Source organism: Schistocerca americana, chromosome 4 (assembly GCF_021461395.2).
Source record: "Schistocerca americana isolate TAMUIC-IGC-003095 chromosome 4, iqSchAmer2.1, whole genome shotgun sequence".
Taxonomy (NCBI): domain Eukaryota; kingdom Metazoa; phylum Arthropoda; class Insecta; order Orthoptera; family Acrididae; genus Schistocerca; species Schistocerca americana.
Window position 1 is genome coordinate 730215254 of NC_060122.1, and position 12937 is coordinate 730228190.

Below are 12937 nucleotides of genomic sequence, written 5' to 3' on the forward strand. Positions count from 1 at the left end.
GAGACACTGCCCAACACATCTGTGAGAAGCTCCATCGGGTTTCCAGTGTGGTTTTTGTTTTATTTCAAGACAGATCGTTCCTTACTTTCCGAATAGCCCTCACGAATCTTAATATGACTACTGTATTCACACTTTTGTACATTTGGCCTATTTCTTTGTACAGTTATTTCATAAACTCAAAGGTGTTTTCACGAATACATGGCACTGATTTTTTTCAATACATCACTGCTAACACACTTCATTGTTTGTTTTCATTTCTAGTAGAAAATTGGTGGAATGAATGCCCGGACAATGCCGGGACTACCAGCTAATAATAGAATAAAATACCTTGATGAGAGTGGGAGCTGAAGCAATGAATTAAAAATTGTGCAACTCACGGGTTTTGGACCAGTCTCCTGTTTATTAGGCGGATGTAGTACTACTACACCAACGTAGCACTGTGGCTAGCACCGCTGCACGGACTGGAGTGCTCCAATTCCCTTCCTAACACAAACATCAATTCACGACTTCAGACCATTTTCCCCTTCTTAAATCGCCAGTACTGCTGAGGTTCTGCAACGCTGGAATGGCACCCCAGCTTTGTACATAATGGGGAAATCGTGCCTGTACCTCAGCTGAGACTTATATGTGTCCAGTGGAATGTAATTCCCTCAAATGAATAAAATACGATCTCTAGATTCCCATGAAATTGCGGTTGCATACATTAATCTGAACAGAAATATTCTAGGTCAAACTGGAAAGAGTCAGTCCTACATGCAGGTTTCGACGTCACAGCTGCAATATAGGTGGGGGTAGCGTCGAACAATCTATTACTTTGTCTGTTTAATAAAGAGAACTTATAATACACGAACTTTGTTAAAGAATTGCATGTATTCTTAAGCATTTCTGTGCACAACTTACAACGAGGAAAACCGAGAAATTCGTAAGCTCGGAAGGAATATCGCATGGATCTAGCATCGGAAGCAGTTCATCAGTCTCCCACCTAACACTGTCCGTCTACAAGTGGGCTCTACTATCATCTAGAAAACGGTTGGCCTTTTTATTCATGCGTGGCTTCAGACAGTCTGCTGCATGAGATGTCTGGAAGCTATTTTGAATGCCAACGAGTTTCGTAAGCCATATTAGAGAGGTAAAGTGTTTTTTCTGTCCACTTATTTTTCTCTCGAATTGCCAATTGTCGCAGGCATTTTGGAATACACGGGACCGACAGAAGACTTTGTCTCTGTGAAATTTCATGATAAGGTCGATGTATACGAGTTCTGAGACAGAAAACATGTCTTTTTTGCCGAGTTTGACATAAACGGTATCGCTCTCACATCCTATCCCAAGAAGAGGGCTTTATAGAACATTCCCTCAACAGGCGACCGTGAATCAAGCGTCGCTAACTGGCGCCACACTGTTCCTGTGCCATCTTCGTCGCGCAGATAAGTGAAAGTTCAAAAAATATATCTACAAATACACTACCTACAAAAAAGTAAAGCATCCAGAAGATTCATTTGGATGTTACTTCGTAAACGCACACACCATCAGCGATGTGTAAATAAACAGAGCTTCAATTTTCTGTGAAAGGTAGACTGGAAACCAGAGTACATTAGTGTTGTTCGCTTTTCGTGTTGTTACAAGGCCTAGCAAAGCTTATAAAGGGTATAAATATCATTAGAAGTTCAGTGGCCGCTGTCAAGGAAGTGAAGATGCTGCGTACGATTGTGAGACAATATTATCAGCATATGACAGATTTTGATAGGGACATCACTGCGGGCACTGCGGGTCTCCATTTGGCCAGCTGATCAAATCATGCAAATCAATGAACGATATGGATGTGTCCATGACGCGATGTTGGACTGCATGATAATGTGTGGCCAATCATACTTGTCGTATGAACCACCGCAACGGAAGATCGCCATATGGTGCATTAACCACAGTGCAACCTTTTCATATTTGCGCCTGCCACCTGAGAACTTGTAATGGACTCACTGCAACAGTGTGTGTCATCCACCATTGTCGGAGACAAGCGAGTTACTGCACCGTACGGAGGCTGCTGCAACACAAACAGCAGCACTGGTAGTGGTGTCGAGAACAGCAAGCAAGGACAACTGACCGACAGCGTCGCATCGTTTTCCGCGACGAGTAGCGGTTATGCATCACCCCGAGGATCATCGTCGGAGAGTGCAGCAGCGACGACGGCAGAGGACACATTCTTTCGTTGATATCAAGTGCCGCAGCATAATCACACTGAAGCGCCAAGGAAACTGACAGAGGCATGCGCATTCAAATACAGAGATATGCCAACAGGCAGAATACGACGCTGCGGACGGCAACGCCTGTATAAGGCAGCAAGTGTCTGACGCAGTTGTTAGATGGTTACTACTGCAACAGTAGCAGGTTATCAAGATTTAAGTGGGCTTGAACGTGGTGTTATAGTCGGCGCACGAGCGGTGGGACACAGCATCTGCGAGGTAACGATGAAGTGGGGATTTTCCCGTACGACCGTTTCACGAGTGTACCGTGAATTTCAGGAATCCGGTAGAACATCAAATCTCTGACATCGCTGCTGCCGGAAAGAGATCCTGCAAGAACGGGACCAACGACGACTGAAGAGAATCGTTCAACGTGACAGAAGTGCAAACCTTTCGCAAATTGCTGCAGATTTCAATGCTGGGCCATCATCAAGTGTTTGCGTGCGTACCATTCAATGAAAAATCATCGATATGGGCTTTCAGAGCCGAAGGCCCCCTCGTGTACCCTTGATGAATGCACAGCACAAAGCGTTATGCCTCGTCTGGGCTCGTCAACATCGACAATGGACTCTATGACTGGAAACATATTGCCTGGTCGGAGACAACCTCATCAATCCATGTTAGCAGGTAATCTGTAACGGTGTGAGGTGTGTGCAATTGGAGTGATATGGGACCCCTGATACGTCTAGATAAGACTCAGACAGGTGTCACGTACGTGAGCATCCTGTATAATCAGCTGCAACTATTCATGTCCACTTTAAGTTCCGACTGACTTGGACAATTCCAGCGGGACAATGCTACAACCCACACGTCGAGAATTGCTACAGAGTAGCTCCAGGAACACTCTTCAGAGTTTAAACACTTCTGCTGGCCACCAAGCTTCCCAGACATTAACATTATTCAGTATATCTGGGATGCATTGCGACGAGCTGTTCAGAATATATCTCCTCCCCTGTGTACTCATACGTATTTATGGACGGCCCTGCTCGATTCAAGGCGTCAGTTCCCTCCAGCACAACTTCAGACATTAGTCGAGTTCATACCACGTCGCGTTACGGCACTTCTGCGTGCTCGCGGGCAGGCAGATGTACCAGATTCTTTGACTCTTCAGTGTAATTCTGGTGTTATAGAGTGAGGAGCCATTGGCTATGGGTTCAGGTCCACGGCCGGTGATGACTGAGGGAATTCTGATGGCAGACTGGAACGTCACGAATATCCTGTGTCCTCATGTGTTATCTCTCACACGACATTGTCCTGGCGCCATTTTTCAACAGGATAACGCGCGTCCACACACGGCACTCGCCTCGAAGAACTGTCTGTGTGACGTTGAGGTACGCCTGTGGCCAGCAAAATCAACAAATATGTTCCCAGTAGAACAGGTGTGGGATGAACTCACATTTAAACTCCCTCCAAGTGTCAGTATCCAGGACATCAAGTACCAGTTACTATAGTGGAGGGAAAGCTGGCCTCAGGAGAAGATACAAATTCCTTGACACACCAACCAAACCACTGCATGCATTAAGTCAGGGAGCGAGAGGGTGCAACGTCATACTGATGAATGGTATCACACTATTTTTTAATTTGGCTCGACTTTGCAATCATAGAAATTAACATCACATACTCTCTGAACCCGAGAAGTGTTATTTGATTCTCCTCCCCTTTTACTTGCTTCTTCTTTCTTGTTTTCAGGCGATGTTCGTTACACGTCCCGGGAGAAAAAGGACCTAACACTAGAGGTCCAAAATGAATCTACTGGTATGAAAAATTGGCCGTAACTTTATGAAATTTTGAGGATTTACCTTCGGAAGACACTGACAAGAAGTCGGAACGGGACGATACGATATGTGTTAAGGCATCAGGCAACAGCGTCCATGGAGCTAGAGCAAGCTGTCAAAGGTAAAAGTTGTAAGGTCAGACAGTTTTTGTTTTGATGACACAGCCTTACGAGTAACGCCCTGCTCACCTAGTCGAGACCCATGTTGACTGCCTGTAACAGTAATGCACATTGATGTTTGTGTTTCAATCCTGCGTCGCCGTACCAGTACCAGCGCCTTACGGCAAGTCATGACAATAACACTACTAAAAACGTAACCACTTGCAGCGTACAATCTGAACGTCATCCGTATGAAACTGGACATCACACAGTAAATAGTTTTCCCTCTACACTGGCTCAAGTAGCGAACGTTTAATTACAACCACCCTGTTCATCACTGGGCAACGGCCTCGCCGCAGTGGATACACCGGTTCCCGTCAGATCACCGAAGTTAAGCGCTGTCGGGCGTGGCCGGCACTTGGATGGGTGACCATCCGGGCCGCCATGTGCTGTTGCCATTTTTCGGGGTGCACTCAGCCTCATGATGCCAATTGAGGAGCTACTAGACCAAATAGTAGCGGCTCTGGTCACCATCATAACGACCGGGAGAGCGGTGTGCTGACCACACGCCCCATCCTCATCTGAGGATGACGCGGCGGTCGGATGGTCCCGATGGGCCACTTGTGGCCTGAAGACGGAGGGCTGTGCTGTTCGTCACTGCTTGCTCCACCTTACCGTTGTACAGACCAGTAAGAAGTGTGTCGTTTATTCAATCCAACGATATCAATGTAGTGTCAGAGGTCCCTGATGTACGACCCGGTGATCACACACTATATACTTCGACAAGGAACTTTAGTACTGCTACGTCTGCTTATGACAGACCACGTAAACTCTATGATCATTATAAGTCTTCCAGAATCCGAATGATTTGTTGACGGCTGGATGGTTACCATCTGGAGAAAAGTTGTTCTTGTACTCACGATTCATGATTACTTGAAATCAAGATTTTGTCCAGTTCCGAAGGTTTCGTATCATACTAGTACAGGGTGTTCAGCGACGGAGTCCCCGACTTCAAAATTAAGTGGCTAGAAAACTAAGCTCTATGGACGAGAGCAACAAATCTTATATTTACTGTGAAATTTATAATAATTTTATACATCGCAGTACATACTGCCTCTACATAATGCGCCGCAGCACAGGTAGATCGGCTTCACCACTGAAACGTGATAGGTGGTTAGAGTTCGTAGCAACGTGTTTTTCTGGTACTGGAATACCAAATGTTAGAATACAGTAGTTCGGCAACAAGGCGCAGTTGTCAAACACGATTTAATGTTCCTAAAGGACCCCATGCGAAAACCATTCACAAGCTCTCCAATGAGCTGGCAGTGTTGCACATAATCTAGCATGGAATGTTGCGCCAGGCAAACAGCAATAAACCTGAAATGGTCGCCACGGTTTTTGAAATTATTCACCAAACTCCAGGGAAATCCATCAGAAAAATAACAGAAGAGACTGGTTTGAAACGTTCCACCATGCAGAAAATAACGAGACAGAGCCTACACATGTTTCCATTCAAAATCCAAAGCCGTCAGTCCATACATGAAAGAGTTGTGCGACAGAGGGCTGACTATCCAACGAGCTTCTCACAATGTTCGATGATGAAGGATATGTTGTTGCCTGCCTCTGGTACTCGGATGAAGCATACTTCCATCTGAATGGAGTCTTGAATAAATGAAACCGGCGATATTGGGGTTCCGAAAATATCCACTGTAATTCACAAACTGCCATTTGGACTGCGGTTGGCTGCAGAGGTATTATTGGCTAGTGAGCCTAAAATCACAGTTTTGAGTGGTTAAAGCAAGTTGTGAGCAGATCACATCGCAATAAACAGATATTTCCCTTTCTTGGTGAATGCTTCGGGAACTGAGCCATAGCGTTGGGATTTTAGAAATTTACTGACAGTGTTGGACTGGCCTCCATGTTCTTCAGATTTGACTACACGTAACTGCTTTTTGTGAGGCACATGGAAAGACACTGTCTACCAAAACCACCCGACCACGCTGGACGAGTTTGAATCGACCATCCATGTGGCACCCGTTGAGATACCATAGGCTATGATGGCAAATTTCATTGCTCGTTTGCGCTCTTACCGTGAAGTCTTTTCTCTGTGATGGTTGTTATTCTGCATACTCCAGTGACGATTCTTTAGCTCTTTGTGGAGTCTGACACACAGTAAAGTACTTCTTTACGGGAGAAAACTTGAGTCGAACTTCTGTTCCGGCTAGTGACCAAACGGAAATCTTAACTCACGTTCTGTCTTGTACTGAGGAAATTTCAGCAGTACGAGTTCGCGGACCGCATACTGTCCCGACCGTGTAGGCAGAGAGTTGCAGCACGACTGCTGTCCGTACTTCAGTAGGTGATATGCTCACTCTGGTTTGGTAGATAGGGAAACATAGTAAATGTAGGTCTTTAGTTTTTCACTGCTAATCAGTAACAGCCGACTTCTTGTCCGTCTAATAAGAGGGGCGTGCTGTGTGGCGGGGGCGGGGGGGGGGGGGGGGGGGGAGGGGGGAAGGGGGAGGGAAGGTGGGCTATAGGGGTGGTCTAACGAAAGTCAAACATTGACTTCTGCTAACCTCAAAATTACGTGTAAGGTAGAATCAGACATTGGGTACCCCATATTTATACAATTTTTTGCACAGTACATGATTGCTGAGAATAAATAATTCTCGGTATCGAGTTGTGATTCATTTTAGTAACAGCTCCATAGTAATAATTGGTTTGATGTGCTAAATTCACGTAAAACCACAATATGTTACCTCGTTTTCTGTGAATCCCTAGGTGTAAGTTGTCAATGGCAGTGTCGTTTTAATCATTTATAGGCATGAGAATGCCACTGCGGAGACATTAGGCAACCACACATACACATGACATATATTATGTATTCCAAAAGGGCTTACAAACTTACGTATAAATTTTGTTAGAGATTTCACAATAAAAATACTGTCCATCCGTCCTAGTTTTCTAGGTATCTAATTTTAACATCAGACACCTCTTCACCGGGCACCCTGTGTTGCATCTGGACAGAATCTTGATTTCCAGTAATCGTGATTCAAGAATACCGCGTGGTTATTATTAAATTTTTCCTGTTTAACACGTTATAACAAGGAAATGAATTGTCGTACGAAGACCAGCCTTGGTAACATTAAATTTCAAGGACATGGAAAAGAGAAATAATGCAGAATCAATTCAATTTAAACAGTTTTAACGTGCTGCTTCGATACGTCGTACCATCACATATCTGTACCATTTCTGCTACAAAAGGGGCTCAATATGAAGCCCATCGGGGTCGAGAAGGGTCTGAAAGCGCAGAATTGCATTTTTCACAGCAGAACGAAGCATGTCCGTAGATATGCTGGATACCTTTCTTTAAATGTAGCTCTTCAGATCAGCACATGTGTGAATGTTTCATGGTAAACCTCGTCCTTCAGGTAGCCACACAACCAGAAATCACAAGGAGTGAGATCAGGTGATCGTGATGGCCAAGCATTTGGAAACGATCGGCAGCTAATTCGATCGTTTCCAAATGTGCTTCGGAGGTGCAGGCGCACTTCAAGTGTGATGTATAGTGGGGCCCCATCTTGCACGAAAGCTTTTGAGTTCAATGCGTCTCTCTCCTGTACTGCAGATATCACATGCTGAGGAAGCGTATTGCAAGGACTCTGACCAGTGACACTGCACGTCTTTGTCCTTGAGCGCCAACATGTTCAAAAAAGAATGAGCCAATGATGGGAATAGCCGTGAAGCGAGAGCGTACGGTGGCACGGTGATGTTTGGTTTGTGGGGCGCTCAACTGCGCGGTCATCAGCGCCCATACAAAGTGCCAATTTTGACACAGTCCATTTTTTATTCACAATCCAATCCAGTCACTGTCACAAATGATGATTATTATGAAATGATGAGGACAACACAAACAACCAGTCCCCAGGCAGAGAAAATTCCAAACCCGGCCAGTAATCGAAACCCTGTCCCCGTGATCCAGAGGTAGCAACACTACCCACTAGACCACGTGCTGCAGACATATACGGTGACACGGTCACCGTACAGAGAAACTTAATGCACAGTGACTGAAGGTGGAGATCCCCACACTCTGCAATTCAGACTGTTCACCTCACCTGTCAGAGAAAAATGAGTTTCGTCAGTCCATAGAATGGTCCAGGGCCAGCCTTGGTCAGCTTCAGTCCTTACGAGAATGTGGAGAGCGAAGTCATCTTGTCTATGTGCGTCCTATGGTGAAAGGTGCTGTACGGTATTACTCTTGTATAGATACAATTTGAGAATGATTGGATGCACCTTCCGTATAGTAGACTACGGGACGTTCAACTCTTGTGACACTGCGCGCGCGCTGCATGACGATCGGGGATTGCGTGCAGCGTTGTCCCCCATAGCTACAGCGATTTCATCAACCACCTGTGGTGCAACCGGTCGTTGGCCTCTTCCCAGAGCGACACCCGCTTCTCCAGTTGCTTCGAACTTCTTCATCACGCTACGCACAGCAGGTGGAGGAAAAGGACCCTTCCGTAATCCTTTCAGCCGGCGATATTCTCGAAATGCAGCTTCAGCGTTACTGTTGTTTTGATAATAGAGCTTCACCAATAATGCGCTGCTCGTTTTGTCCAAGCTCATGTTTATACATCAACAAAAGCACTGCGACTGGTCAGGTGTGTGAAATTTTAAATCACGATGGCTGATCACAGTACCTGGTGGCCATAGTTGGTACTGGACGTTGGCGCTGTCTCGCATGGAAATCGTATATCCCACACTGTGGACATTAATGCAACGAAGTTTGGTACTCGGACGGTAATTAGTTAAAAATGGTAAGTTTTATTTTAACCGCACGGTAGTAAAACGGGAACGAACTGAGTGTGAAAAGCGTACTACAGAGAACAGCGGAGTGCTGAAATAAATGGCATGATCGTATTCAACGGATATCAGAAAAACGAACGCCTAAATTATTATACAGTTATATACTTCAAGAAAAAGGAATGCAGAGCGTCCGAAGAAGAGATTGAGACTTTATCTGCATTCTACACTACGGGCCATTAAAATTCCTACACCAAGAAGAAATGCAGATGATAAAAGGGTATTTATTGGACAAATATATTACACTAGAACTGACATGTGATTACATTTTCACGCAATTTGGGTGCATAGATCCTGAGAAATCAGTACCCGGAACAACCACCTCTGGCCGTAATAACGGCTTGATACGCCTGGGCATTGAGTCAAACAGAGCTTGGATGGCGTGTACGGGTACAGCTGCCCATGCAGCTTCAACACGATACCACAGTTCATCAAGAGTAGTGACTGGCGTATTGTGACGAGCCAGCTGCTCGGCCACCATTGACCAGAAGTTTTCAGTTGGTGAGAGATCTGGAGAATGTGCTCACCATGGCAGCAGTCGAACATTTTCTGTATCCAGAAAAGCCCGTACAGGACCTGCAACGTGCGGTCGTGCATTATCCTGCTGAAACGTAGGGTTTGGCAGGGATCGAATGAAGGGTAGAACCACGGATCGTAACACATGTGAAATGTAACGTCCAGTGTTCAAAGTGCCGTCAATGCGAACAAGAGGTGACCGAGACGTGTAACCAATGGCACCCCGTACCATCATGCCGGGTGATACGCCAGTATGGCGATGACGAATACACTGTTCCAATGTGCGTTCACCGCGATGTCGCCAAACACGGATGCGACCATCACGAAGCTGGAAACAGAACCGGGATTCATCCGAAAAAAACGACGCTTTTCCATTCGTGCACCCAGGTTCGTCGTTGAGTACACCATCGCAGGCGCTCCTGTCTGTGATGCAGCGTCAAGGGTAACCGCAGCCAAGGTCTCCGAGCTGATATTCCATGCTGCTGCAAACGTCGTCGAGCTTTTCGTGCAGATGGTTGTTGTCTTGCAAACATCCCCGTCTATTGACTCAGGGATCGAGACGTGGCTGCACGATCCGTTACAGCCATTCGGATAAGGTGCCTGTCGTCTCAACTGCTAGTGATACGAGGCGGTTGGGATACTGCACGGCGTTCCGTATTACCGTCCTGAACCCACCGATTCCATATTCTGCTACTAGTCATTGTATCTCGAACAACGTGAACAGCTTTGTCGTGATACGAGAAACCGCAATCGCGATAGGCTACAATCCGACCTTTATGAAAATCGAAAACTTGATATTACGCATTTCTCCTCCTTACACGAAGCATCACAACAACGTTTCACCAGGCAACGCCGGTCAACTGCTGTTTGTGTATGAGAAATCGGTTGGAGACTTTCTTCATGTCAGCACGTTGTAGATGTCGCCAACGGCGCCAACCTTGTGTGAATACTCTGAAAAGCTAATCATTAGCATATCACAGCATCTTCTTCCTGGCGGCTAAAGTTCGCGTCTGTAGCACGTCATCTTCGTGGTGTAGCAGTTTTAATGGCCAGTAACGTACTTGTATCTGGAACAGGCAAGGATTGAGTGAAAACTGAATGTGATGATGACGATACGAGTGGTCTACTTGTGCTGTTGCGGTACCTTGGAGGGCGCGTCGTTGGCGACGGAGGCGACGATAATGACGTGCCGGGGCCTGCAGAGCAGCGGCATTGGCAGCGGCACCTCCCCGCGGGCGGCGGCGGCCAGCAGCGAGGCGCGGCCCAGCGTGGCGCAGACGGCGGCGTGGCAGGCGGCGACGGCGGCGCAGGGCAGCGCGTGCACCGCCAGCAGCCGCGCCAGCGACAGCCACGCCGGCGCGGGGGCGGGCGGCGCGCCCACCGCCAGCAGCGGCGCCGCCGACAGCGCCGCCCCCAGCCAGGCGGCGGCCGCGACGCGCGCCCCCAGCCGCCGCCACGCCGCGTACAGCCGCGGCCGCCGCACCGCCGCCAGCCGGTCCGCCGCCAGCAGCGCCAGCAGCAGCGTGCTCGCCGCCACCGGCACGCCCTGCGGGGAACCCATCCGCAGCAGCTGACAAAAAATACTGGCCGCTGCCAATCCAGCCGCACATCACTTTTAGGTATGGAAATGATTCCAGTCGCTTTCAATGTGACAGGTAGAACAGTCACCAGACTGCTCTAGTGTCGTTCATATGGTAAGATATGTAAGAGGCATGAACAGTGTCAAATCAAAATGTCCTGACACCCAGTGACCAAAATGGTACTGAAACAGAGGATGACAGACTAAAGGCCGAAATACTAAATGTCTTTTACCAAAACTGTTTCATAGAGAAAGGCTACACTGTAGTTCCATCTCTAGATTGTCGCACAGATGACAAAATGTTAGATATAGAAATAGATGACGGATAGAAAAACAGTTAAAATCGCTCAAAAGGGGAAAGGTCGCTAGACCTGATTGGATACTGTAACACCGAAAATGCAGGGTGCAAGGCACCTGCTACCGATATATAAAATCGTTTTTGAATTGTATGTAAATATTAGTAATTTAAATGCTGTCTTTTAACAAGTAAGGACATTGCTTCACTGTATGTGTACATTTAGGTAGAAGTCTGTTGATGTTTCATTGTATTTATCTGTGTTTTACCGTGAAACTTATAAGCACTGGGAAAAAGTCAAAGGAACTGTTATTTGCATCGACTAGCAACGATAATAGCAGTGCTTGTGCGTTGTAAAATCTTTGGGTAGGAGGTTGTTGCTCAGAGCACGCGGAGAGAGCTGGAGACGGGTTCCAGCGCTTGTAGTGCGCGGAAGTGTGGTGTTAGCGCTCTCGCAGCAGAGAGCGCCGGCCAGATGACTATAAGCAGGAGGAAGGACAGTGGACAGGCGGAAGAGGCTGTATTTATTACGATTGCCCGTCCCTGTAATTAGCTGTTGCCCCACAAGTTACTACTGTCCTCAACAACAGCAACAGTTCCAGACTCGTTGTCGGCTCTGCGTTTCGTCGCACGTATTGCAATGAAGTAAGACTGTTCGTTGGTAGAAAGTATTAATGGATAACCCAGCAGCACAACTGAATGTGATTTGGTTCAAAAATGGCTTTGAGCACTATGGGACTCAACTGCTGAGGTCATTAGTCCGCTAGAACTTAGAACTAGTTAAACCTAACTAACCTAAGGACATCACAAACATCCATGCCCGAGGCAGGATTCGAACCTGCGACCGTAGCGGTCTTGCGGTTCCAGACTGCAGCGCCTTTAACCGCACGGCCACTTCGGCCGGCGAATGTGATTTGATTATTGAACTTTATTTAAATAATAATCAGTTAATTTCAGGGCGATTGTGTCCTCATTGCCCCGAGACATTGTTACCAAGCAGCGTCCTTCATCCCTTTTTTCCTTATATGTAACCGAAGTTTGAGAATCTATCAATGGAAAAAATCAAAATCTAAAGAAAATGCACAAATTAAGAGTGTGGAAGTTTTATTTATTTTAAATATAGCTTGGAGCACATGGCTATTTGGTTTGGTACGTATTCTAGTATTTAATTCTGTTCAAGTCAGTAAAGAGGCTGAGGTGTTCAAACAATAATATGAAATTCAATTTGAAAATTAAGTAACTGCAAAGTAAAAAGTGCTTCCCTTCCTCTAAATTTCTTTGATGACGTTATGTTGAGGTCTCTGAAAGTCATTGTTCACATAACGAAGTTCAATACTAACATACAGTTTAAGTGCATATTTTCAAATCATTACACGATTGCCCTTTTCAGAATTTAATGACAAACTTAACGTAAAAGTGACTTCTCAGTTTTCTTTTATCATTACATACTCACTTAAAATTAGTGTCAAAAAAACGTTACAACCTTCAGTTGCCACGGCAGTGTTAAATAATAAATGTTTTTCTTTCCTATCATACTTGTACAGGATTTTGGATGTAAACCGCCCAAGTGG

The 12937-nt window shown here is 46.2% G+C and overlaps 1 pseudogene; it reads left to right on the forward strand.

Moving 5' to 3' along the window:
• Nucleotides 1–4450: 4450 nt before the first annotated feature.
• Nucleotides 4451–4568, forward strand: LOC124614153 (annotated as a pseudogene).
• Nucleotides 4569–12937: the final 8369 nt, after the last annotated feature.